This window comes from Micromys minutus (assembly GCF_963924665.1).
Source record: "Micromys minutus genome assembly, chromosome: 31".
Taxonomy (NCBI): domain Eukaryota; kingdom Metazoa; phylum Chordata; class Mammalia; order Rodentia; family Muridae; genus Micromys; species Micromys minutus.
In genome coordinates this window covers 463,916-490,251 of record NC_137966.1, presented here as the reverse complement: position 1 = coordinate 490,251, position 26,336 = coordinate 463,916, and the positions used below count along the sequence as shown (strand labels likewise).

General features: G+C 41.4%; 1 pseudogene across 1 annotated transcript; it reads left to right on the top strand.

Annotated features, from left to right (window-relative positions):
- The first annotated feature begins 9,592 nt into the window (after positions 1–9,592).
- LOC308440429 (prothymosin alpha-like) lies at positions 9,593–9,881 on the top strand (annotated as a pseudogene). Its single transcript has one exon. The product of its transcript is annotated as a prothymosin alpha-like (transcript).
- The last annotated feature ends 16,455 nt before the right edge of the window (positions 9,882–26,336 follow it).

Genomic DNA, 26,336 nt, shown 5'->3' with positions numbered 1-26,336 from the left:
TAACTATCTTTCTCATTTGGTATGCATTGTTATATTGTTGTTGTAACTAAATAAACAGATGAAAATGCTCTGGTTAAATGTTTTCTGTTGAGAAGAGGGAGATGATAACACAAAGTGCTGGTTGGGGTGGTTCACTTTCATGCCACTTGCCAGTCCTTTGTTAGCTACCAGCAGAGTGGTGCAGAACCCTGGTAATTCATTTATTAATTACATATGTCATTGCTGCAACAATGAGGAATACATGAGGAAAGCAACTCAAGGAAGGATTTATATGCCTCATGGTTTGATGGTGCAGTGCATCGTGGGGGAATGCATGGCGTTAGGATCATGAGGTAGCTGACCACATTCCAGCTGTGCTCTGGAAGCAGCAGATAAATAGTGGTACTAAGCTTGCTTCATCTCTGTAAGTTGAAAATCCCAGCCCATAGAATGATGTCATCCACATTTAAAGCGCACCATCCCCTCTCAGTTAACCTGATCTACAAAATTCCTCAGACATGCCAAAAAATTGTCTCCTATATGATTCTAGATCCTGTCAGGTCAACAGTGTAAACCATCACAGTTTGCAAAAGATTTGAAATCATACCATCAAGGATGTATTTGTATATTCTAATATTGTTATGAAATTGTGTATATGATTTAAACACTCCTCAGTGGGGCCATTGACTTCATTGAAACCATGGAATTTACGTACAGTTCTACACACCTGTAGACTTAACTCATAGTGAAAACCAACAAAAATGCCATTTGTAATGTCACAGCTTAGCAAGCATCCATCTGTGAATAGAGAAGAGCCCCCCTCAGAACGATTAAGATGGCCAGAGTTGAGATCATTTTAAAAGATATCTACAAAGGAAGAAAGTGAATTGGTGTGAAATTGCCACAAATCGGAACATTTTCTTCAGGCATCTGTGTAAATTGTGTAAACTGAAGTTTTCTTACTTTATAAGTGTGAACTTCCAGTGGCTGGATACTGGAGATGAAATTTTGAAAGAAGCCTTTGTTGTCATCATCTCAAAGTTAATGGCAAAGTATTGCTACAAAGCTGTTGGGAAAGATGTTTGTTTTCTGCAGTAAACCTCTGAACATTTTCTAAGATTCAAGAGTATGTCCAGGAAAGCTTGCTTTAGAACTTCAGACCGGTGGGAACTATAGTTGTTCCATAATATAACAGACATTTGATCAGAGTAATGTTATATCAGAGTGATATATCATTCACTGCTGGGATGCTGAATCCTTGTTACTAAACTAAGAGTTACTGTTGGTGATGCATTTCAGCACCCTGAAATTATGGGTATAATGTTTGCACGTCTATATTTTTTTCAGGTTTGATACTCTTTTGTGTTTGTGTGTGAACCCATGAATGCAGGCCTGGAGGCCAGAGGATGGCATGGTTATCATCTTCAGTCACATCTCACTGAGCTCAAAGCCAACTGTCTCCATCTTACCTAGTTCTGGCTTACAGATATGCACCACTGCACCTAGCTTTTACATACATTCTGAGGATATGAACTCAGGTCCTCAAGTTTGCAGAGCAAGCGCTTTCACCATTGAGCCATCTCTCCAGTTTTGATATTCTATAATTGTTCTGCACAGGTAATTTTGATGTAAAGAACAAATCCTGAGTTTCTTGGATGATACAAATATGTCATTTTGTGTGTGAACTAAAGGAATATTATATATTTACTATCTGTTATACAGTTATCTGTTATATAGGAGAAATGTATGCAACAACTTGACCTGTTTTATCCAATCTCACTTAAAAGGTTTTCATCATAGACCTTATCTTGCAGACAGATTGGTTGAGGAAATCATTGTGTAAAATATCAGAAAGGTAAAGTTTATAGTTCACTGTTTCCAAATTACCTGTTTCCAGGGTAGCCTTTCACTTCTGATTTCTTCCACAATTGTTTTTTTAAAAAGAATTATTATTCAGTGTGTGTATGTTTGTGTGTGTGCTATTGTGAGCCATGCCAGTGGAAACCAGGAAAGGGCATAGGATCTCATGGAGCTGGAGTTATAAGAGGTTGTGAGCCATCCAATGTAGGGGCTAGGAACTGAACTTGGGTCCTCTGGAGGTGCAGGAAGTGCCTTTAGCCACTGTGCCATCTCTGCAGCCCCTTCTACAGCTGAGCAGTAGCTAGGGCTAGATAATCTCTTAATGACTTGTTCTCTGTGTTGACATCAGAGGTCAGGAGTTCAGGTTGTTTATAGAAACACAGTGTAAATTGGATTAGAAACCTGCATATTACTTAAGGAAGACCAACCACAGATAATCATGCATGCCTACAAAGAACTCAGACCTGTTCTCACAAGTTTTCAAACCAATGACTAGAGGTCCAAAGATTAATCAAACCTCCCCCAAGGGCATCTGCTTATCACTAGTGAGGGAAATCTCAATGCTCCAAGCCACAGTGGTTTCTGACCGTCTTGTTTGTTCTTGTTAAGTTGGATTTTTTGGGATTAGTTATGAAAAAATATCTCCTTTTCAAAGTATATTGTAATGTCAGGAGACTTCAGATGTCACTCAGACTGTTCAGGACTCTAGATGTTAAGTGCTCTAAGTATTAGCAAATTAAAAATTTGCTGTATTGCAAGAAGATAGGAATAGTTCTTCCTGAGAAGCCAAGTTAGAAAGAAAAGAGGGATTTTCTCAGAATGTGCTAATTAGACCGCAGTAGTTCAGATGTTCTGGCTGAATTTGGTCAGACAACTTTTGAAGCTGGTGGTATGCCCCACTTGAAAGATGGCAGTATCTAATGTCATCATAATGTCACAAAAGTCTGATATTCCAGGATTTCACACTTACCTGCTTGAGACTCCTTTTTTGTTTTAACAGTTCTACTGATCTCACCCAGTACACACTTTGAAAAATGCTGGCAAGTGACAGCTGCTGGCTTAGGTTTGTGAACTTTACACATGGATTTCCCCAAGAGCTACCTTAGGTGCTTTGCTAAACAAAGGCAGTGTCTAAATTAGCTTTTAAAGAATCGTGTCTGTCTTCAAAGAGTAAAGAATTGAAACTTGTGGTTATTGTAATCCACTGTCAGCTATTAAACTGGGTTTTCAACGACCAGTGACAGTGTATCCAAGAATTTATGGAGGCAGATGTGCTTTCAACTGTCAACCAGCTGTCAAGAGAGCTCTGCCTGGGGGAAGAGCTGGAGCTACATTTGACATGTTTAAGAAAAATGTATTAGTGTAAATTCACTGCACCAAGTGAGGGCATTTCCACCTACTTAGACCATATTCACATTCCACTACCTTTTCCTTGGTTTCCCCACTAATCTCCTGTCTCTTCCTTGAAAGTCCTTTTTATTTTCATGCTTGCTCCCCCTCAACTTGTGTGTCTGTGTCTGTGTGTGTGTGTGTGTGTGTGTGTGTGTGTGTGTGTCTGTATGTGTGATAAAATCTAGGTTCTACACATGACAGAAAACGTGACATTTGTCTCTGAATCTGACTTATTTTGCTTCATACAGTATCTCCCTATTTATCTACCTTCCTTCCGATGACATACTTTCACTTGTCTTTACATCTGAATAAAATTCTGTTGGTGGGTTATGAGACAGCTCTGTGGTCTGATGGCTTGCCTCGAAGCCTAAAATTCTGAGTTTCAGCCCCAGGTCCCATATGGTAGTGAACACCTAGTCAGAATCTCTACCCTCACCTCTTGTGACTCAAACAGCTGTAACCCCTGATCCTGTCTCTAGGCGCCTCTGAGAGCACACCTAGGTCTCTATTAAAAGGACTACTGTTCCTTAGATGCATAGAATCAGTCTCCCTCCATCTGAGTGTGGCAAGCAGGAATCTTTGTAGTGGTAATATACTTGTTTTTTGTTTTTTGTTTTTTTGGGGTTTTTTTGTTTTGTTTTGTTTTTTTCTGAGACAGGGTTTCTCCTTGTGGCCTTGGCTGTCTTACTCTGTAGACCAGGCTGGCCTTAAACTGAAAGATCCACCTGCTTCTACTTCTTGAGTGCTGCAGTTAAAGGCATATGCCCCTACTACCTGACTGGTTTACATTTTTGATAAGCTTATTTAGCAGTTCTTATACCTCTGTCTTAGGCATGGTTTCTATTCCTGCACAAAACCAAGATCATGACCAAGAAGCAAGTTGGGGAGGAAAGGGTTTATTCAGCTTACACTTCCACATTGCTGTTTATCACCAAAGGAAGTCAGGACTGGAACTCAAGCAGGTCAGGAAGCAGGAGCTGATGCAGAGGCCATGGAGGGATGTTACTTACTGGCTTGCTTCCCCTGGCTTGCTCAGCCTGCTTATAGAACCCAGGTCTACCAGCCCAGGGATGGCACCACCCATAATGGGCTGGGCCTTCCCCGCTTGATCACTAGTTGAGAAAGTGCATTACTGCTGGATCTCATGGAGGCATTTCCTCAAGGGAGGCTCCTTTCTCTGTGATAACTCCAGCTTGTGTCAAGTTGACACAAAACCAACCAGTACAACCTCCCACTGACACTGCACCATTTGAACATTTTTAAGTTTGTTTTATAAATTATCTGACCACATCAAAGGTCCTCTTCAGAAGATAGAAAAAAGGCTCCAGTCTACCAAGCCTATGATGAAAACTCCAGGCAGTCTCTTATTCTGACAAATGAAAAAGAGGATTTTCCCTGTGCTGGGATGTGAGGTTGGAATTGGGTAGAGGTTACTGTTGACAGGAGAATTGAGTAGCAAGGGCAGATAGGGTTGCCCCAGGCATAGTTTGGACCACAATATGAAGAGTGGTGAGCAGATATTGTGGAAGACCATTCTAGTCCTTCCCGGGCCATGCTTTGTCTCTGCCCTGCCTAATCCCAGCTCATTCCTCAGGTCTCAGTTTACACATATCTCAGCTGTCCACAGTGACTGTAATCCTTTCCCCTTTGGTAACAGAACCCTAGAATTCTAATGTATGTGGCCATTCTGAAGAATACTGTTTCTGCTCTTGAAGTAGGGTATGGTCAAGTAGCTGGGCTCTGGACGTGTAAGATACCGAAGGATAGTCCCAAAAATATGGTTAAAGGGAAATTCCATACCTCTTTTTACCAGTGACCTTCCTACTACCTGGAATAGGGTGGTGATGGCTGGGATCTCGGCAACCATCTTGGACTGCATAGGCCTTATTCTGAAAATGGTTAAGAAGACAAGGTGAGTATCACATATGAACTGGGTGTATTGTTAACACTGTATAAAAGCAAAAGAAACATCTAGCCACACTAATCCACAATAATTTAGTTTTCTCTGTCACATGAAACTGAATCAGATTCTTTCTAATACAGGCTTTTGTCTTCTAGAACGCATGCAAAAACCCTAACAGCTTGATCCAAGTTCCTGCTTTATGTTATTACAAGGCAGGTATATACATCTCTTACTAGAGTCTAAGCTCTTTTGTGATCAACCAGAACCAGCGCTCAGTTCTATAGACCAGGAAGACATGTGTGCTGGTGAACGGTATAACAAATACAGCCTTGTATTCTTAGCCTCACAGGCCAGGGAAACTCACTGTGCAGCAGATAACCAGTGCTCCCATGTCTGCCCTGAGTAGTAGCTAGGCATCTCTAAAAGAATAATAACATCTTGGTTCTCTAGCGTCTGAATATTAAAGGCTGAACCCTAAAAAAGTCATGTTTGTCAAGGCTCTCCAGCTGACTGTAAAGCCCACTAGGGGAAATTGACAAATGGTGCTAGGGAACTTCTGCATAACATCAGCAAAATTTCCACTCTCCTTTCTTGTATATGCCACTTTTAAGGACCAACAAACAACAGTTCAGTGCCTTTCTACCCTGAAGCTCAAGACAATTGCCCAACTGAGAATTGCTCCTGACAACAGAAAGGTGGAGGAGGAGAAAAAAGGTTCAAAATCCTCTCAGGATGATTTGTACACTAGAAAATATAAACTTTTTATTATTTTTTTAAAATTATTTTTAGCACTGACCTGGTGATTCTGGTCTATTAACCCAGCTACTTGGAGTGTGAGGCAGGAGGATCTCGAGTCCATGGTCCACCTGTGCTACAGGGTGAGTTCAAGTCCAGCCTGGGCAATTTAGTGCGAACCTTGTCTCGAAATAAGAATTTGTAAAGGGCTGGTGAGATGGCTCAGCAGGTAAAGAAGCACATGTCATACAAGCTTGGTTAGTGTGCTTAGTCCCTAGAACTTGTGAAAGGAAAGAACCAATTCCCCAAAGTGACCCTCTGACCTCATACTTACCATGGCATGCATGAATGTGAACTCACAGCATATACAGCAAAATAGCATTTAAAGACATTTTTAAAACTCTTATAAATAGGGCTAAGCAACATAGCTCAGTGGGTGAGGGCACTTGCTGCCAAGCCTGATGACCTGAGTTTTATTCCCAGGACCTACTAGTGGAAGGACATAGCTCTCTCTTGAAAGTTGTCCTGTGACCTCTGTACATGTGCCATGGAGTGCACATACCCCCACACACTGCAACTTTTAAAAATTAATAAAAATGGCTACATGGCAGAGAGCTTTGCATGTGTGAGACACTAAAAATATAATTTATTGAAATTATTCCATCTGTAATTTTTTTGTTTTCTTGATTTTCCCCTGCCAACTCCTACTGTCAAAAGTTCCAAAGAATGGCAGCACTACAGTTCTTGTTGGAATGTGTTGTCTCTAGAGCCTAGCCTGGCATCTGAAGCACAGGGTATACTCCACAGATGACTGATGTAACAGTCAACAGAAGCCACACTTGACTCACTGTTCTCTCCTAGCTGATAATTTATGTCACTCCCTTGCTCAGTTCTCCTAACAAGTTTCTCCATAGGTCTTTATTTGCCCAGTTAAAAGAGGCCTTAAAGAGGGGAGATAACATCAGTTTAAGGCCACCCAACAAATGTACACACACTTAAGAATGGAACTCTGGTTCTCCTTGCCGTTGTATTAAACTTTATTGCTATCCCAGGTGTTCATGCATTCATTTTTTTTCTTTCTTCATTTCTCCCCTTTCTCCTCTATTCATTTTTTTTTCTGTCTCTTCCTCATCTTCTTCCTCCTTTTGGAGATAGGTTTCTCTATGTATCCCTGGCTGACCTGGAATTTGTTCTGTAGACTAGGCTGGCCTCAAAATCAGAGATCCTCCTGCTTCTACCTCCTGAGTGCTGGGATTAAGGCCTGTACCATCATGACCAGTCCACTTTTCTTTCATTGGATTACTTCAGATTTGTCTTCAAGTTTAGTTTTGTTTTGCAGCTGCTATTAATGTGGCCTGTGAAAGCATTTTAGCTGTACTGTTTTATTTGGGTGATTGTTCTCTTCATGACAGTGCATCACTTAGCTATCCCATCTTGTTATCTTTCTGTTCATTGGCCTACTGATGGGTTCAAGCTGCCTGGCGTTTCCATCACATGCTTTGTAGAAACGAAGACTTCTGAACTACCCCCAGGATCCATAAAACCTCAGTTCCTCCCCAGAAATAAATAGTCCTTCTCCATTCTGGTTTGAAGGACTGCATGTTCCTTCCTAGATGTATTGAGCAAGCTTAATGACAGAGCCTAAGTGGCAGGGAGCAGCTACTCTATTTCTAACATCCCATATCTAGTGCAATAATCTAGAGCAGTATGGAATCTTGAATCACCTTATTTGCTTAGTGTCTTCCTAAAAAAAAAGAGGACCAAGCAGAATACTCTGGGGAGGTGAGTAGAAGAAACAAATACAGATATAAGATTGATTGCCAGTCTTGGGCAGCATTGTTTCCTGGAACAGATAGGCAGTACTCAAATAGACCCTGGAGTAGATATGGAGGCTGAATGTAAATAAAGACAATGAAAGAGATGACTGATTAAAAGAGTCTACATCCTGGCATCCAGAGAGGAACCCTGGAGTCAGCCCTTCTAACAGTCTGGCTTTGTTTAGCTTATCAAACCTGGACAGAGCAAGTGTCCAGTAAAAACAAGCCTGAACAAGCCCAGCACTGTCCATCAGTCATCCGGGCATTTTGACAGTTCAGTCTCGGCCACCAGCCAAATGTAAATCAAGACCTCCAAAGACATCATGAGTTAGCCACTCGTGAGGTCAGTGTCCCGACTTTTAAAAGCACAAAGGGCCATTTAAGTTGGAAAGTCCCACTAAATCCTACTGCAACACACAGCCCACACTTGGATCATCTTTCTGAACAGTGTCTTGCTTTGGAAGGCACAGCTGTTGCTCAGACCCCTGAATACAGCCTGCTATTCTTTGTGGAAGCTATGACAGATTAGCATAGTTAATTTGAGATTCGGTCAAGCCCTGTGGCTTGTCCCTTCCTCCAAATAGCGAGCCTACTGCTTGCTTTTGCAAAAGAATCCATGTTTATTTGCCAAGTGGGTAAGATTGGCTATTGATTGAATTTAACATATGACTTTGGGAATAGTGTCAGCCCTATGTAGACCTGGAACCATTGACTGAAGATGGAAGTTGATGCTGTGTCATGCTGGAAATCCCAATATTCTGCTTTTGGGGGGTAGGTAGGTAATTAGAAGCACACACTTTCCTGTGGTATACAAAGAATTCAATGAAACTTGAAACATGGATCAAGGTCAAAGCCAAGACCAGGTTTATGCCTGCAACAGCTGTAGTTTTCAAACTTTCAGGGTGAAGAAGCTGAATTAACAGCTGCAGGTTTATTTCTTGATCTTGGCATGGTAGGCAATGAGTCCAGATACAACTGAGACAGTGCTGTGGTGAATTTTTTTCTCCAGTGGAAAAAAGATTTATTTTATGTACATGAATGCTTTGCTTGCATGTATATCTGAGTATGGTATGCATGCCTGGTGCTTATAGGTCTGAAGAGGGTGTCAGATCCCCAGAAACTGGAGTTACAGATGGTTGTGAGCCATCATGTTAAGTGCTAAGAACCAAGCCCAGGTCTTCTGCAAGAAGTAGCACATGCTGCTAACCACTCACTATCTTCAACCCTCAATCAGTAAATTTTAAATGATGTCTTGGAATCTGTGGTACATGGTCAAAACCGGGTGATGTAGTACAATTTTGCCAAAACTGAATGTATGAAGTTTGATACCTCTAACACTTAGGACTTTCAAAGTAGAGGCTAACACCTTTGTTTAAAAGACATTCCAGACCCATAAGGCTCTAAGGAAACATAAAAGTTTTCTATTCTACTTTTGGGAACTGCATAGCTTTTCCTATGCTGCTTCTCAGTCTTAGATCCACAGAAGACATAACTAGTTGTTACAAGTTCTCACTTTTTATCAAATATTCTTCCTGTTTGGCCCTGCTTGTTCTTGAGATGAAGAGCCACTCTCAGAGTGAAAGCAATCTGCTATCTCTGGCCTAGCCTAGCCTGTGCATTTATAGATAATAAACTCTGGACCTGAGATGGAAAGAACTTGGCCTGTGTCATACAGTCGATTGGTGTATTTGGGGAAAGCTAAATAAAGGATATGGAGTTCTTAGAAATGTCAAGTGAACCCCACTGGCTGCTCTGAAAAGCCATCTTTGCATTGTTCCAGGGTTGTGCTCCGAGCTCACTGCAGCCACTTTCCCCACCCACTGCCGCCTCCAAAGCCAACTCCACCAGAGTCCCAGAACTTGACTAATTCCTTACTTGCAGCATTGGACCACCAGCATGCTCCACCATGTCAGACGTGGCAGTGGACACCAGCTCTGAGATAACCACCAAGGAGAAGAAGGAAGTTGTGGAGGAGGCAGAGAATGGAAGAGATGCATTTGCCAATGGGAAAACTCAAAATGAGGAAAATGGGGAGCAGGAGGTAGATGAAGAGAGAGGAGGAAGAAGGTGACGGTAAGGAAGAGGATGGAGATGAAGATGAGGAAGCTGAGGCTCCTACAGGCAAGTGGGTGGCTGAGGATGCTGCTGATGCTGATGTTGACACCAAGAAGCAGAAGACTGATGAAGATGACTAGACAGCAAGAGGAAAAGCTGACCTTACACACCGTGACCTATTCATCCTCCACTTCTCATCTCAGAATTTAAATGTGGTCACCTTCCATAAAGAAGCAGGTCCCGCCCACCCACAGCAGGCAGTGCCACCTACAGATGACATGCACCCTCTACCACCCCACCAAAACCACAACATGAATTGGCAACATGGAAGGAAAAAGAACCAGAACTCCTCAGGCCCGGCTCTTTTTTCTTAAAAATACTTTAAAAGGAAATTTTGTATTTTTAATTTAAATTTTATATTTTTGTACATATTGTTAGGGGTCAGCAATTTTTAATGATAATGGGTGACAGAACCAGCCCTCAGAGTGTTTTCTGTCCTACTTCAGACTTTACTTGTGGTGTAACCATGTTCATAATCTCAAAGGACAAAAAAAACATTAAAAAAACAAAAACAACAAAAAATCTTATTCTGAGCATTCTAGTAACATTTTGTGTATGTACGTAGCTGTACTATAAGTAGTTGGTTTGTATGAGATGGTTAAAAACGCCAAAGATGAAAAAAATTTTTTTCCTTTTCTTTTGTCTATGAAGTTACTGTTTGTTCATTTTATTTTTTGGCCTGTTTGATGTATGTGTGAAACAATTCTAACAATAAACCAGAATTTTATTTTACTGAGTTCTAAAGGAAAAAGAAAAAAGAAAGAAAGAAAGAAAAGAAAGAAAGAAAGAAAGAAAGAAATGTCAAGTGAAGCCAGCAGTAGTGGCCATGCCTTTTATCCTAGCACTCTGGAGGCAGAGGCAAATGATCTCTATGAGTTTGAGGCCAGCTTGGTCTACAGGACAGCCAGGGCTGTCTTTAAAAAGGGGCAGGGGAAGAAAGAAAGAATAGAAAAAAAATGTCAACATCAAGTAAAACCAAAGGCACTTCACATTCATCTATTTTTATTTTTTGCTTCTGTTTATATAAATGTTTATGTATATGTATATAATAGTCTCTATAGAAATAAAAATAAATGAAACAAAAATCACCCACAAAACCATTGTTAAGCCAAAGTTATAGACATTTTCTATATGTGTGTATATAAATATCTCAGTGCCTGTGTCTTTATATGGGAAAAGTTCAGGCTTCCTTCTTAGAGTTTATGGTTACAATAAATTTTTAAGAAAAACAATACTTTGAGCCATAGCCTTAGAATGAACCCACCATTTGTAGCTATGATTTTGTGATCTGATTTGTGGAAATAGTCATTAGTTATGAAATCTACATTACGTGTAACTTCTATTAGACATTTAGACCCTTTCCATTTTTTTTTTTTTTTTTTGCTACTTTGAATAAAAACAGCCAGGCCACCTTTCATCATGAGTTTGTTTTCTTAAGAAATTTCAAGAAGGAATCTAAGTCAAAAGCAAACGGCATTTTTCAAACCCTTGAGGGGCTGGATGTGTAGCTCAGTGGGAGACTACATGTTTATTATGTTCAAGGTCATGAGTTCAGTTCTACATAAACTTCTACACACACACACACACACAGAGAGAGAGAGAGAGAGAGAGAGAGAGAGAGAGGGAGAGGGAGAGGGAGAGGGAGAGAGAGATTAATAAATTGGTCCCCAGCAAAGTTCAAAGCTGGGGGACTAGTGTTATGTGAAAACCAAAAGGCATGTTCTTTTAAAAATATTTTAATTACATGTGAAAGAGTTTGTGTGGGGGTATGTGCACATGAATGCACAAATACAGATGTCCTCAAAAGCTAGAAAAGTGTCAGATCACCTAAGCTGGAGTTATTGGTGGTAGTGACTGCCTGCTGCGAACAACACTTGGGTCCTCTGTGGACTGGATACTCACACTCTCAGCCACCGAGCCAACTCTCCAGTGTTTACAGTAGCTTCTCTAAATACAGGCCATTGCCAGTTCTGTTCCCTCATCCCCTGTTTGTATGCTGCCTGTCACAGCATGAAGTTCTCAAAGGCAGAAATACATTTTTCATAATCCCTGTATGTTGAACACATAATAACATTTGTTATTTCAACATACTGCTGAAAATTTGCTAAGTGGCCCTTACCAGGCATTGGCTTGTGGGTCCCACAACTGTTCATTTCATGGAATAAGTTCAGAGATTCCTAATAGGGGTGGAACATAGGTGAGCTGGACAAGAGCTTGCTACAAGTCCTTTGGCATTCGGCCTCTGTACAGTCAGCAGAAATGTCTATCAGTCTGCTCATTAACTGTTCTATGCTGATAGAACAGATAGAGGCATCTCAGGAAGGAGTGTCCATCCAAGTGAGTGCTCTCTGCATTCTTCCAGTCAGTCTCTGACTAGAAAAGTCCCCAAAGAATCTTAGCAATGTGAAGAGGGGATTTGAGGGTCTGACCCGAGGTAGTATTTTTATGGAGGATTTCTGCAGACTGGGAACTCTCAGAGGGAAGCTTGAATTAACCCTTGTAAAAATACAGCAATCTAAGATTGTCATTGGCATTTCCTTTTTATAGAGTTCAGCGCTAAGAATATCTCCAGACTCCTTAACTAACCTTCCAACTTTTGAAAAGAGTGCACTTATGAGGATGTCTGAAGCCTGCTGGGGTTGTCCTAGCCTGATTCCTGTGACTCATTTGAAGGAGGATGTGAAAGACTCAGGCCTGACCCTACACCCCCTCCCACACCATAGTCACTGAGCCAAGAATGGATCCTTAAGGGAGGAGTTAGGGGATGTGAGGAGTGGAGAGGCTGTAAGTTGTGTTGAGAACCAAGTCAGACCATCTGCCTCTGGTACAGACCACTGTCTCCATTGTTCCCCCTCCTCTAGCCACCCAGTCCAGCACTCTGCTTCTAACATCACCAATGATGGAAATGGGAATAGTTGATTCTTTCTGCTGAGCTATGCTGTGATATAGTGACCTACCATTTGTCCAGCTATTGAGTTACACTGGTTTCATTTTATTACTACAAATACAGATATTGTGTTCATTAGTCATAAACTTGGGAAGGCATATGCATTAAATTGCTGAGTTATGGGGTAAGTTATAACAAATTGCCAGATTGATTTCCAGTGTGTATCATTTCAAGTGCTACAGAACCGTTTCTCATGACATTCTAATGGTGTTTCCCTGGTAACTATTCATGCTGAACACCTTTTCCTGTAGTGTGCAAATCTTTTGACTTTTTTGAGCTGCCTTCTTTTCATCCAGTTCTAGTTGCCCATTACACGTATTTGGTGCAAGACTCTGCTTTTCCATAGCAAACATTTTATTTGACTGTGGCTCACATTCATGGTGTTTAATAACATCTTTCAGAGTAAAAGCATTCTATTTTAATGGAGTATAGTATTAATTTTCTCTGTTACAGTATATGTTTCTGTATCTGTGTATAAAGGCTTTGCTTACCTCAGGCTGTGAATTTCTCTTGTGATTTCTCAGCAACTAAAAAAAAACAAAAAATGTGTGGGGGAGGAATTCAGTGCTATGGGTCCAATCTAAGGAAGGTCTTATGCATGTACGGTAAGTTTGGGTCATTGAACTATGTCCTTGACCCTCAAGATTTCTTCTAGATGGGCCATAGTTTTAGCTTTTACATGATCCCTATTATTTCAAGTTAAATTTTGCATACAGTGTGAGATGCTGATCAGGATTCTTTATTTGGCACTCGGTCATTTTCAGCTGGGTATACTGGAGGCCATTCTTCCCCAATAACTCCCCTTGGCATTTCTGTCTCATATCAACTCACCACCATGTGTGGATTTTCCTCTTTTCCTTCTCCTCACTTAATCCGTGGCCTTAGATGAGAGCTTGCTATCTCTGGGACAACATCTCTTTAGCTGTTGAAAGAGAGAACACCTTGTTCTAAGGTACACTCCTTTTCCTCCAAGGATGGCTACCTACAGTCAAAGCTCTGCCTCAGTATTTGGTGCGGCTGGCCCTCCAGACTGGACCTTAGTCTTCCAAATTTAAATACAAACATCAGTGATATTTACAAAGCAATTTCCCATTTACAAAGCACTTCCAACTGTTATTGGATATGATCTTACCGAATTCTTTCATTTACAGCTCTAAGATCCCCAAGATCAGATATCCCAAGTAGTCAGCCTCAAACTTAGTCTATACTTAGTAGATACTAGTGAGCTGGACAGTCCTGACGATGGGGCTGTTCTTTGCTCATCCTTGCATTTCCCCTCAGGATCTATACCATCTACGCTATACATTAAGTGTTCGGTGGTAGCATGACTTCATTTAGTCAATGAAGAATTTACTGTAATTCCTTTAAATATTAGTCATATCTCTACTCTTTCCTTCCCCACTACAGAAATCTCTTTGGTCCTGGATGAGTTGTAATCGGCCCACACTGACACCCCATGCTTGACTTGTTTCTCCTCCCCATGACCCTCCGCATGAGGAGCAGTATTTATTTAAAAAAAAAAAAAAAAAAAAAAAAGCTATGGGGTAGGAGATTTCACACAGTGAAGGGTGAGGGTACAGCTGAGGCTGGGAGCCTGCATAATTAGAACCATAGTTTCTCCTGGAGGGCTTCAAATGATAATGACATTAGAAATAAAGTCTGGCTGCCCTTGGAAAGGAAAGATAGTATGACAAGTCTCATCCAGTGGATGGAGACATGGTACTTATGGGAGGATCTAGCATGCTCGGCTGTATAGTGCATCTGAGTCTAATCTTAGCGTTCTTGGTGTTGCATTAGAACAAAATGGTTACAAGGGCTGCCTGTATCATCACACTCACCACAGTACCACCACCTCCCCTGCTCTCCCTGGAGCACTCGGGATGTGTGGTGCACAGTGCTGGATTCATCCCATGTGATTTTCTAACCCTGAAAGCTCCTTTGACATTTTATAGCTGAGGAATTCAAGGCCCAGAGAGGTGTGTGTTTTGTATTTTGACCACAGTAATTACTCAAAAGGCACAAGGGAAAGACAGGAATCTGGCCCAAGTCTACCTGGTCCTAATTTTCCTTGATGTAAAACCTTGCTAAAACACAGTGCTACCTCTCATTGCTAATTGAAAAGGCATCCATGTGCCCAGGGTTGAAAATCTTCCCACAGATGCTTCTATTAGACTAAAATGCCACCCTAAAATGAAGATCATTAATGATGACTACATCTATTGTGAAGGATTCTGGCCTTTTGAAGAAGTCAGAAAATCTTTTTTCCCCTTCCAAGCTTTGCTCTAAATTCGATTTTTAACCTTGAACCCTCTAAGAACGCTGACTTTGGGAGGCTGCCTTTCCTCAGCCTCGGTCTGCACGATAGCCCAACTTTAGGCAAATTGCTCTTGTTTTGTTTTCCTTGGCTTTGCTCCTGGTTATAGAGAATGCAAAGGAAGGGGATCTCTGGTTATAGAGAATGCAGAGGAAGGGTTGTGCACTTACTGCTGATCTCTTTGCTTCAGGTGATGGTGGGCTCGAGTGATTTCTGGGGCCCCTCCTTGGGCAGATGTCAAGATGATCACAACACCAGGTTTTCTCTGTGTGCTTTCTACCATTCCTGGTTCCAAAGCCCTGCCTCCACCAAGGGAATGCACTGCCCCATCAAATGCATTTGCTCTCTCTTTTGAGTTGGTTTTTTTTTTTTTTTTTCTTGATCCATCAGGAAAATCCCTCCAATTTTAGTCTCTGAATCATGGTCCCCATAGGGCACCAAAATCACTCAGCCTATAAAAGGATGTATGGGCCCTGGCCCCCAGGAAGTGGCATGACTCATTTAAATGCCATGCATCAGGCAGCACCCATTGTTGGCCACCTCTTCCTCTGCCCCTGCCCCCAGCATCTGCTGCCGTTTGTCAGCTTGGTCAACTTACAAGCTTATAAACATGGGTCAGAATTAGCTGCTAAGAAGACCTTCAACTATCTGAATCCTTGCTGGATAGACCCATTTACATTTTTAATGTAGATGTATACATGCATTCCACAATCATAATGGTAGGAATATCCTATTATGGGAAAAAGCATTGGCCAGATACCAAAGCCCTGGTGATCTGAATCATGGAGTTGGTAGTTGTGTGGTCAGTGGACTGATATAGGCTATAAGCAATTCAGAAAAGTAACTCGAGCTATCTTCCTAGCTTTCCTAAGCATCATGATGAAGAACAGCCGGAAAGTAATGTTTAGTGGAGGTGGTGGTCTTATCCCCAGATACATTCTCTCTACAGTTCCTAGAGCATCATGAAGTCTAGTGTACAAAAGAACATGTAACAGCAGTTTTGTGATGGTCTTGGCCAAGCACTGTCCTTTTCTGAAGAAGCATAGGTAACCAGGTATTCTTCTCTTTCTTCCTTTTGGGATTCCTCATTAGTCTCAGAGTGAAAACCCATCACCTTGGCTGACTCAGAAGCATCTCTTTGATGAACCAGTGTTGATACATGCCTTTAACCCCAGCACTCAGCAGGCAGAGGGAGAAGGATTTCTGTGAGTTGCAGGCCAGCCAGAGCTATCTAGTGAGACCCTGTTTGGTTAAAAAAAAAAGAAAAGAAAAAAAATCCCTTCTGTTTTTTTCTCTCACTGGCTCTTCTGACACTCACAGCATCCCCTCTGCCTCCTCAAATGCCCAGTTGACCTCATCTCCCTGCATTGAGCTCTTAGCCCTTGATCAACTCCTCTGCAGCTCTGGGTTATTCCCCCAGGTAAAACTGCTTATCCTTCAGTCTCTTGCAATCACAGTTGTCATCTTTGACTTCCTTCTGGCAGTGTTTCCTCTTCACTTTAGAAAGATCTCCCCTGACTCTCTGCTCTGTACCCATGCAGTGCTAAAAACTAGCAGGGTTTCCAAGAATGGGCCCTAGAACTCATCATTCTAGTTGATTCTAACAACAGCAAATTACTCAAGAAAGGCCATTGTGAGAGACCCACTATAGCACCTGGCTTTTTTCCAAGGGTCAACAAGAAAGAGAGAATCTCTTTGCAAGTCAGGGTTACCACCAGTAGCAGCATAATTATAATGTGAGATTGATCTTGATTATCAACTAGATAGTAATTAAAATCACCCTGGAAACAAACCTCTAGGATCATCAGAGAGACTGAACTGAGATGGGAAAACCTAGGCTGGATGTGAAGGGCTTCAGTCCATGAGCTGGGGTCCCAGACTGAACACAAAGCTTAACACAGGAGTGCACCAGCCTTTATCTCTCTCTGCTTCCTGACTGAGGGCCAGCTGCCTGGTTTGTGGTTTTCTGCCACACAGCAGCTTTTGTCAATACTCTTTGCTGGCCATAATGGAGCAAACCCTTGAAATGTGAGCTAAAACAAAACCCCTTCTTCTCAAGTTACTTTTGATAGGTGTTTTGTCACAGACATGAGAAAATCAAGACACACATACACACCACGCATGCACGCTCCTGGGTGTCTGTGATCCATCCTGCCTGATACTCTAGCTGTACTTGATGGAAGGGTCCACAAAATAGCATGAACTCCAAGATAGGATTCATGAGCGTGGCCCATGAATTATACCCTGATAATTTTTATGGCACCCGTATTAAAAAGGAAGACTTCACAATCTCATTTAAAGCAATCAGGTGACCATAACCTTGGCTAATATTTATATCCTACCAGCTTAGTAATTATTTGAAAAATGATATACATAGACGGGAAAATAATGTTTTGTTGTATTTTCAAGCAACCACACACTGACTAATAGATTTGTGCTCTTTTGGGCCTGGCACACATCCTCACTTATTTTCAGACTGAACTCCATTTCATTTCCTAGTTTTTAAAATCACAGAAATTATCAGACACAAGTCACCCAGCTTTGCAATCATATGATGTCATTGACAGGAGGGTAACAGGGTTTAAAAAGGAAATGATTATTTCAAATAGTTTGTATGATATCAAACAATTGTCAATCTATTTCCCTTAAATGGTAAAATGCCCAAGCCGTGCGCATGCACATGTACATGCAGATGTGCGTGCACATGTGCGAACACAAACATGGATTTAATATGATGAAAATTAATTGAAAACAGACCGAAGAAATAAACAAATAAACATGATAAATTTTCATTTTGAGGAAAATAAAACATTGTTTTCTGAATCTGGAGTAGGAACCAATTTCCTGAATGGATCTCAAAAATATATGAAAAATGATAAATCTTACATTACTATTAAGACACTTTCTATGGTAAAATACTTTATACTTAAAAGAAATTATTTATAAAACCCAATATCATGCACAATGAATACATACCAATAAAGAAAACTTCTAACATTTTAATAAAGAAAGATTCTCAAGAAAGTAAAAGAATGTATTTAGATACATGACTGAACACCTGTAGCTAGGATGTTTAAAAACTCCAGCAAAGCAATAAAATAGTGTACCCCACACAAGACTGGGAAATAAGCTTGGACAGTCTTCCAAGAAGCCAAATTACATACAGCAAACTTGACAATCCGATTAGTCACCAGGAGAGTAAAAACTGAAACAACAGTTTGATTCTAGCACTCACCTACTTATGCTTGAAAGTTTGTTTGTTTTGCTATTGGATCTTATAAATCCTCCAACTCCCTGTATAGCCAAGAATGACCTTGAACTCCAGATCCTCCACCAGGCCTGCAGTGCCTCACCTGACATTGTTTTAAATGAACAGTATCAAGTATTAACACACCTGTGTAGAAATCAGAACTCCTGCAGTGTTGCTGGGGGTGTTAAGTGGTAGAATCAGTTTGATACACTGTTGAGTCATGTCTTCTAAAGCTGGTCATATACTAAACCCCAGCATCTCATGCCCAATGTCTACATTTATATCCCCCAAATGTTCATATATGTTAGCCAGAAAAATGCTTACACAGCACTGCTTTCAATATCACTGATCTGGAAACTACCCAAATGTTCATAAGCAGGTAAACAAGCAGTGGCACACTCTAATAAGGCAGTACTATACAGAATAAACACTCTAGAAAATATAGCAAGTGCTCACAGACACAAAATTAAGCAAAAAGATGTTCCCCATATCTTTTTCCTCTCAATTGCCCAAAATTAGACACAATGACTCCATGGATATACAATAAAAAGAAGCCGAGTTAATTTATATAGGTAGAAGGCCAATAGTTACCCTTCACAGGAGGGAGGTCTGTGAGTACGAATGCTACGTGATAAGACCTGGGAGAGATGTAACGCATATATCTGTCTACTCACTCATGGGAAGTACAGATACCACCAAAGTCCAAGTTGGTCCACCAGTGAGCTTTACTGGGATTACTTACAGGAATACGGGTGAGGGGTTACTTACAGGAAATGACTTAAAGACAGGCATATTGCCAAAGCCTACCCTATAATGGCTGACATCCCACAAAACTTGGAAACCTGAAGCACCCTGTACAGCCTGCACTACACAGCCTGGAGGCAGCTCTACAGGTTGGAGAGTATCCTTTTCAGGAGGCTCAGTTGATCTCACCTTTTAGGCAGCTCCATTGCTTTCTGCTTCTTACTACTGCTTTGCTGGTCTCTGGTTCTTCCAGGCAGCTCAGCTCAGCTTGAGAGCCTTTATTGTTTACTCTTGGGAGGGAGGGGCCTAATGAATCAGGTTGGTTTCAGGAACTTCCTGAAGCTATTTTAAATTGTTTATCTTCTTTTTTTGTTTGTTTGTATTTTTAAATTGTTTAATTTTCTGTTTTAAGGAGCTTCTCTGCAGGATAGATCATTTCAGTATAAGGGGAAACTGCTACACAACAGGGAAAGAGACAGGGTGGCTCTGGAGTCGAGGTCATGATCCTGATTAGAGTACCTATGCCTGTGTGCTCAAGTTGAGAAAGTGTTCAAGATGGCCCCAGTACCCGTGGTACATACACTCTGTGGTACTTCACTATTAAGAAGAATAGAAGTCACTCCATGATGAATATTCTTGTAATTCTACCTTTGAAGAATCATTTCTCCCCTTTGATAAATTCCTAGAAATAGAATCACCAAATCAAGATTTTCAATAGTTTATGCCTTTGAATACATCTTGCCATCTCATTGGGACCTGGTTGCCATGAAGGCAAGACTAGCATATATTTTGTCCACTCTTGTAATTCCAGCACCCAGCATGGGAAATGAGGATGAAGGGACCCTTTATATTAGTGACACATTTTCAATCACAGTGACAGATTCCTATTTCAAAGTGGTGTAAACAAGAAAGAAAAATTCTTGACTTACAAAGGTAAGAAGTTTAAGGAGTAGATAGACGTCAGACTGCTCAAGTCGCAGGCTTAAAAACATTATTAGAGCTCAGACAATATTTGCTACTGCTCAGCTTAGTTTCAGACATTCTCTTCTGGTGTGGTGGCAAGAAACATACTGCTAGATAAAAATGTAAAAGCATCTCAGATTGGGCAGGGCTTAGTAGGTGAGAACACTTGCTTCACAAGCACCTACAGTCAGATCTCCAGAAGCCACCTTAAAAAGCTAGGTGTAGTTGCACAAGCACCTACATGCTATGTAAATAGGGTCAGGGCATAAGATGGGAGTGTTGCAGGTCTTTTTGGCTGCCAGTTGAACTTGAAGTTCAAACCTGCTTCAAGGGAATTAAATTAAGAATAAATACACCAGGGCACTCAACTTTCTCCTCTTGTAGTTATACACATTCATGTCTGTTTGCAACCCATGCATCTAAACACACACACAAACAGATCCACACACAAGTACACACACATCTTCAAGATTGCTGACATTCTAGAAGATTCTCAATGGTCCATCTAGGGATAACATCCCAATCACCAAGACAACACTGAGTGTGGGATACAACTCTCCATTCAGCCCTTGGCTCCTTATCTGTCTCTGAGCAGAAACCTGTGTGGGAGAGAAGGATCCCCTGGACCCAAGCCTTGGGAGGAGATGGGAAAGGGTGCAGTGCCCTTTAGGTCTGACACGTTTCCTAGCTCTCACCATCAGTGTGTACTCAGCCAACGGCTGTACTGCAGCTTTCTCGTTGGGTGTGGGCAGCCACGAACTGAAAACCAGGCAACTGAAAACGGACCAACAATGGAGCTCCTTCCCAGTGGAGCCTTCTGAAATCAAGGGCTTCCTTCAACCTTAATTGACATTTTAATGGGCAAGAGCACATGAGTGGGGCGTTCCCTGCGCAACTGCGCAGACTCTTTTGCCCTTTGCAGTTTATGTGGATGTAGATGGAAATTTGATAAATGTTTAGAGTTCATACATGTTTCCCTTTCTCCCTTCATTGTACTAAAACATGTCCCCCCTCTACAGTTTTCCAGAGCATGTGCTATCTCATCCCACCCCCACAGTCTTCCGGTTTTATCCACTTCCTTCTCTTCAGCCTGATGAAGCAGAGTTGGCTGAGCTCAGTAAGTCTCCACATTGGTATGCACGACACGACACGACTCAGACTCATCTCACTGGCGGCCTCAGTATTGACTGCCTTGCAGACTCATCACTTTGGACTTCCAATTTGGCTTCCGTTTCAGGGTTTGTCCGTGACCCCGGGGATGGGGGAGGGGAGTTAATTTCCTCTTTCTGGACCTTGGTGGACACAGCAATAAAATGAAATTAGTATCTCGTCTGCAGAAACAGACAGTTTCAGTAGAACTCTTTAGATGATCTGGTCCTGGAATTCCACACACACCCTCCGTCGAGACCTGCTTGTAAGAAGGTCACCTTCAAGCACAGATGGTGTGTCTACAAGACGAAGTCCAGGTTTTGTGAGAGCTAAAACAACATGAAAACACAGGACCCATTGTCTAATAATTTTTAAGATTTGGAGCTGGTGAGATGGTACACTGGGTAGAGGTGGAGTAAGGGCCCTCGACTTACCAGGTCCAAGGCTGAGCCTGAGGACCTGAGTTCAATCTCTCTGAGCCCACATGATGGAAGAAAAGAACTAATTCCCTCAGGTTGTCTCCCGATCTCCACGCACAGGCGAAGAGCTCAGTCTACACACTCACAAATACTTTTTAAAGAGCCAGATAGACAAAAGAATAAAAATTACCAAGAAATAGTAATTTCTTGAAGATGGAGTGACTGTAACATTCTCAAAGATAGTAAAATAATAAAAATATATAAGAAATTTGGGATATGTTGACAGTAGAGTATTAAATCACGTGTCACTGAGAATGGGGTCTTGTCTAACTTGGTTATGCTTCTGGGTGACTGAGTTAATTATGTAGGATATTGGGAATGGAAATTTATCAGCTGTGCTCACGTCTCTCCTCCACATGTTGCATTATGTCTCTGACTGGCTGGTTTTGTGTCAACTTGACACAAGCTAGAGTCATTAGAGAGGAAGGAGCTTCACTTGAGGAAATGCCTCCGTAAGATCCAGCTGTCTGGGATTTTCACATTAGTGATCAGTACTGGGAGGGTCCGGGTGGCCCGGAGTTCTAAATCAAAGCAGCAGGCTGAGCAAGCCACATGAAGCAAGCCAGTAAGCAGTACCCTTCCATGGCCTCCAGGTTCCTGTTTTGTGTAAGTTCCTTCTGCCTACCCACCTCTCTCTGCATAGCCTCCTTGTTTTTCCTAGTGCATTGCCTCTTAAGCTCAATAGTTGGTGTTCGTGTTGCAGGAAACATGGAGTAACAAGAAGCTGAGTCTCGGGTGCTTTGGGCCTGGGCTTTTTACTTTCTCATTTAAGGACTTTCTGACAACATACTGGTGTATATCATCTTCTCTAGAGAAACTGAAAATCTTTCATATCCTGCTATAGCTCTTTTGAACCCCAACCAGCAAAGCCCAGTAGGTGTCAACCCAGGGACATGCTTCTTACCTCCTACAGTAGCTAAGCTGAGAATGCCCAGGTTAGCATCCGTGATGCATCCTGGACAGACTTGTGCTTCCTCTCACCAGTTCTCCTTGATGAATATCAGTGGTTCTCAACCTGGGATCAAGACCCCTTGGGAACCCCCTCCCCCTTTACAAAAATACAGTTTGTAACAGTAGCAAAATTATAGTTATAAAATATCAGTGAAAATAATTTTAGGGTTGGGGGTCAGCATAACATGAGGAACTGTATTAAAGGGTCACAGTGTTAGGAAGGTTAAAGTTGAGCATCAGGAAGGTCTATATCAAGAATGCCTCCACCTCAGAAGGAGATGCTCAGCTTTCTCTTCACATGGCCTACTGCTGAAGAGGCACCACACACTCTGTATTTGTTTGTTTGTTTTGCTTTGTTTGTTTTAATATTGTGTTTCTTAACAGATCACTAACTCTAACATTAAAAGGTTCTCTTTCAAGATCATCCAATGCTCTGACTTTACATTCTATGACCATAGCCCACTGCCTTCCTCCAACCTCAAGTCTTTTCTCAAATACTGAACACTTCCTAGCTCTGTGCCTCCATTGTATGAAAAATAATTCCCTTTTTCATAATACAGCTGAGGCCAGGTGTGATGGTACATGCCTCTAATTCCAGAACTCAAGCAGATTAAAGTACTTTGTTCTGGATCAATGAATAATTTATGGATTCAGATGTAGCCGGAAGTGCTAAATATTTCTGCTCTGAGACATGAACCTCTGCTTCAGCCCCCTGCAGGGAACCCACTGAGAATTTTCCTTATTACTTCTTTGGGATTGTGCCATGGCCTTGTGACTTTGGGGAAGTTATTAACCTACTTGGAATGCCAAGTCCCTGATCACTGAAATGGGATCCCAATACCCACCTCAGCATATCTTTTCAGAAGGACCAAGCCAGATATCACAAGAAATGTCTATGAAAAAGACTGAGTTCATCTGAAGATTTTTACCAAGACAGGAGGAAAAGTGCCTGAAGGAGGTCTACTGCTGGCTGGAGAAGGGAAACAGCTGCCGGAAGCTGGCTTCCGAAGTCCACTTTGCATCACTATCCGCTAACAATGTTTGACTTCCTGCTTCCAAGCTGGCATGTTTTCGTTTAGGAGTGGCCACCCCACCCTATTAAGTGACTAGTTTAGCAGTCTTAATTCTCAGTAACTCTTCTGTCCATCAGAAGCAGTAACCTCATGTGACAAACCATAGAGACAGGCAGATCTGATATATAGTGCCACAATGTACTGGAAAAGGAAGGTCCTAGATCAAGTGCTGGGGCTACAGAATTCGATCTGTCACTGATGAGTTAATCTGAGGCTCTGTGGATACTTCTGAGAGCTGACAACTTCCTAAGGGTCCAGGTCATCAGGAATCCCACAAGCCTGTGATCTTTACCTTCAGGATCTATCCTAGATCTCCACAATGTGTGTCAGAGAAAATCTTGTACCGTGAGAGGTGGAGAGGAAAATAACTGTTTTGAAATAGACCCAAATATTTTATACTGAAGTCTGACCCAAGGAGACATTACTTTATCATGGACTAACTTGCCAGGGTGTTAGCTATTAGAGCCTGTCCCATCTGAAAAATGCCTGTTCCTTCCAGCCTTCCACACAGGGTAAAGGAAATAATCAGCCCTGCTTCCTGTCCTATACCTAAGGAAGGACCTGCAAAGGTCATGACCCAAGGCTACAGGCACTTGAGCTGGGGACCTAGGACAACAGAGTGCTTCCTTTGCTTTGTATCTTGATACAATGTGGCTAAAGACCTATTTCCTGTAGTCCATTTTTTGGTTTTGTTTTGTCAATATGAGGTTTCTCTGTATAGCCCTGGCTGTCCTGTAACTCACTCTGTAGACCAGGCTGGTCTTGAACTCACAGAGATCAGACTGCCCCTGTCTCTATCTCTAGAGTGCTGGGATTAAAGGTACGCACCACTTCTGCCCGGCTATCTGCAGTTCCTTTTATTTAGCACATCATGTTCTTTCAATAAACTACATGATATGGTCAGGTGTGTTGGTGCACGTATATGATGCTAACATGGGAGGGATGAAGATCAAAATCATCTTGACTATATATCAGGCTTGAGGACAGCATGAGCTACATGAGAGCAGTCTCAAAAAATAGAATAAAATAAGATAAAAATATACTAAGAGAAAGCATAGTTTGAAGAGACTAAAATCAAATAGGATAGGGGTTTGGGTTTTTCATATCAGAATTTCAAAAATCTATTACCATGCTAATAGGTTTAAAGGGAAAAAGGAGTTAATAGAAAAAAAATAGATAGACAATGTAAATGTAAATATAGAAATCCAGAGTTAAAAGGAAATGTTAATCATTATAAAGCATCCACAGAATAACGCTTCTTAATATCCTGAGGCTCAGGATATAATGATAGAAAGTTTCAGATCAGGCCAGGAGTGTAGCTCAGTTGGTACAATGCTTACCCAGTATGCTCAGAGCCCGAAGTTCCATCCCCTAGCACCCCATAAACTTGGTGTGGTGGTTCACACCTGTAATTAGAACTCAAAAAGTAGAGGCAGGAGGATGAGATGTTCAAAGTCATCCTCAAATGGCTGAAACCAGTGGAAGGCCATGAATGGACAGAAGTCCAAAGCAGAATACTCAAGAATTGTGGGTCAGTTATAAAAGGTCTAAGGAGATTGAGGGGTTCTGGAAGAAAGAAGACATTAAGGAAATATTTAAAGCTCTAACAATAGAGAATGTCCTCAAACTAGTGTCAGACTCTAAAGCACAGATCCAAGAAGTTCAGAGAATACCCAAAAGGATGAATGCTCAAACCAAGGAGCTGCCTAGAGTGCTGGTAGCTCAATGAATGTAAGGGGCCTGCCTAGCATGCCCTAGACCCTGGGTCTGGTCCACCTCATGGAAAAAAGACACAGAAGTCATTTTTATTTTAGAGAGCATTTAATTCAAACCAAAAAGCACACCCATGATTACAACATGGAAGTTTTGGTAAATCAGGCAAGGAAAATTTTGAGGGGGGGCATTTTGTTATTATGAGACATGGTTTCTCTGTGTAGCCCTGGTTGTCCTGGAACTCATACTGTATAGAAAGCTGGCCTCAAACTCAGACATTCATTTGCTGGGATTAAAGGCATGCACTTTCACACCAGGAAAGGAAAATTTCTTAAAAGAAGTCATATTGGGGTGATGGAGAGGGGGAGATAGGGGACAAGTAGAGAGAAGTGTGGAAAACTCACTTACCTAAAGAAAAAAACAAAGAACAGCAACCAACTTTCTTCAGAAGCTATTAAAATGCTCATGCATGGGTGAGCATGAGTGCATGCATGTGTAATACTTAGAAGATATGGTTGACTTTGGTGTGTGTGATGTTTTTATTCATTTGCCACTTTTTATAATTAAGTTTTTAAAATAGAAAAATGAAATGAGTGGCAAAACTCATAAATGGGAAGAATTGTATTTTATTTTTGAAGATTATTGCTTATTTCTATTTATTTATTTAAGATTGTAATGATCTGACTTTATTTTACACAAGGTAGGGGGCACAAAACAATCCTCTTTTAAAAAGTTGACAATTTGCTTCACTTAGAACATTTTAATAATGCACATTAAGAAAAGTATTTGCCTTACAAATTGCTCTGCAATCCGAATATGCAACAGCTTGGGAAACAGTTTAGAAAACAAAAGCCAGTTTAAAAGGACAGATTTGATTATAACCTATTGTAGTACAGACCTGTACTACAACAGTACAGGTTTGATTCGGCTCAGATTTTACTTTCATTCTGCA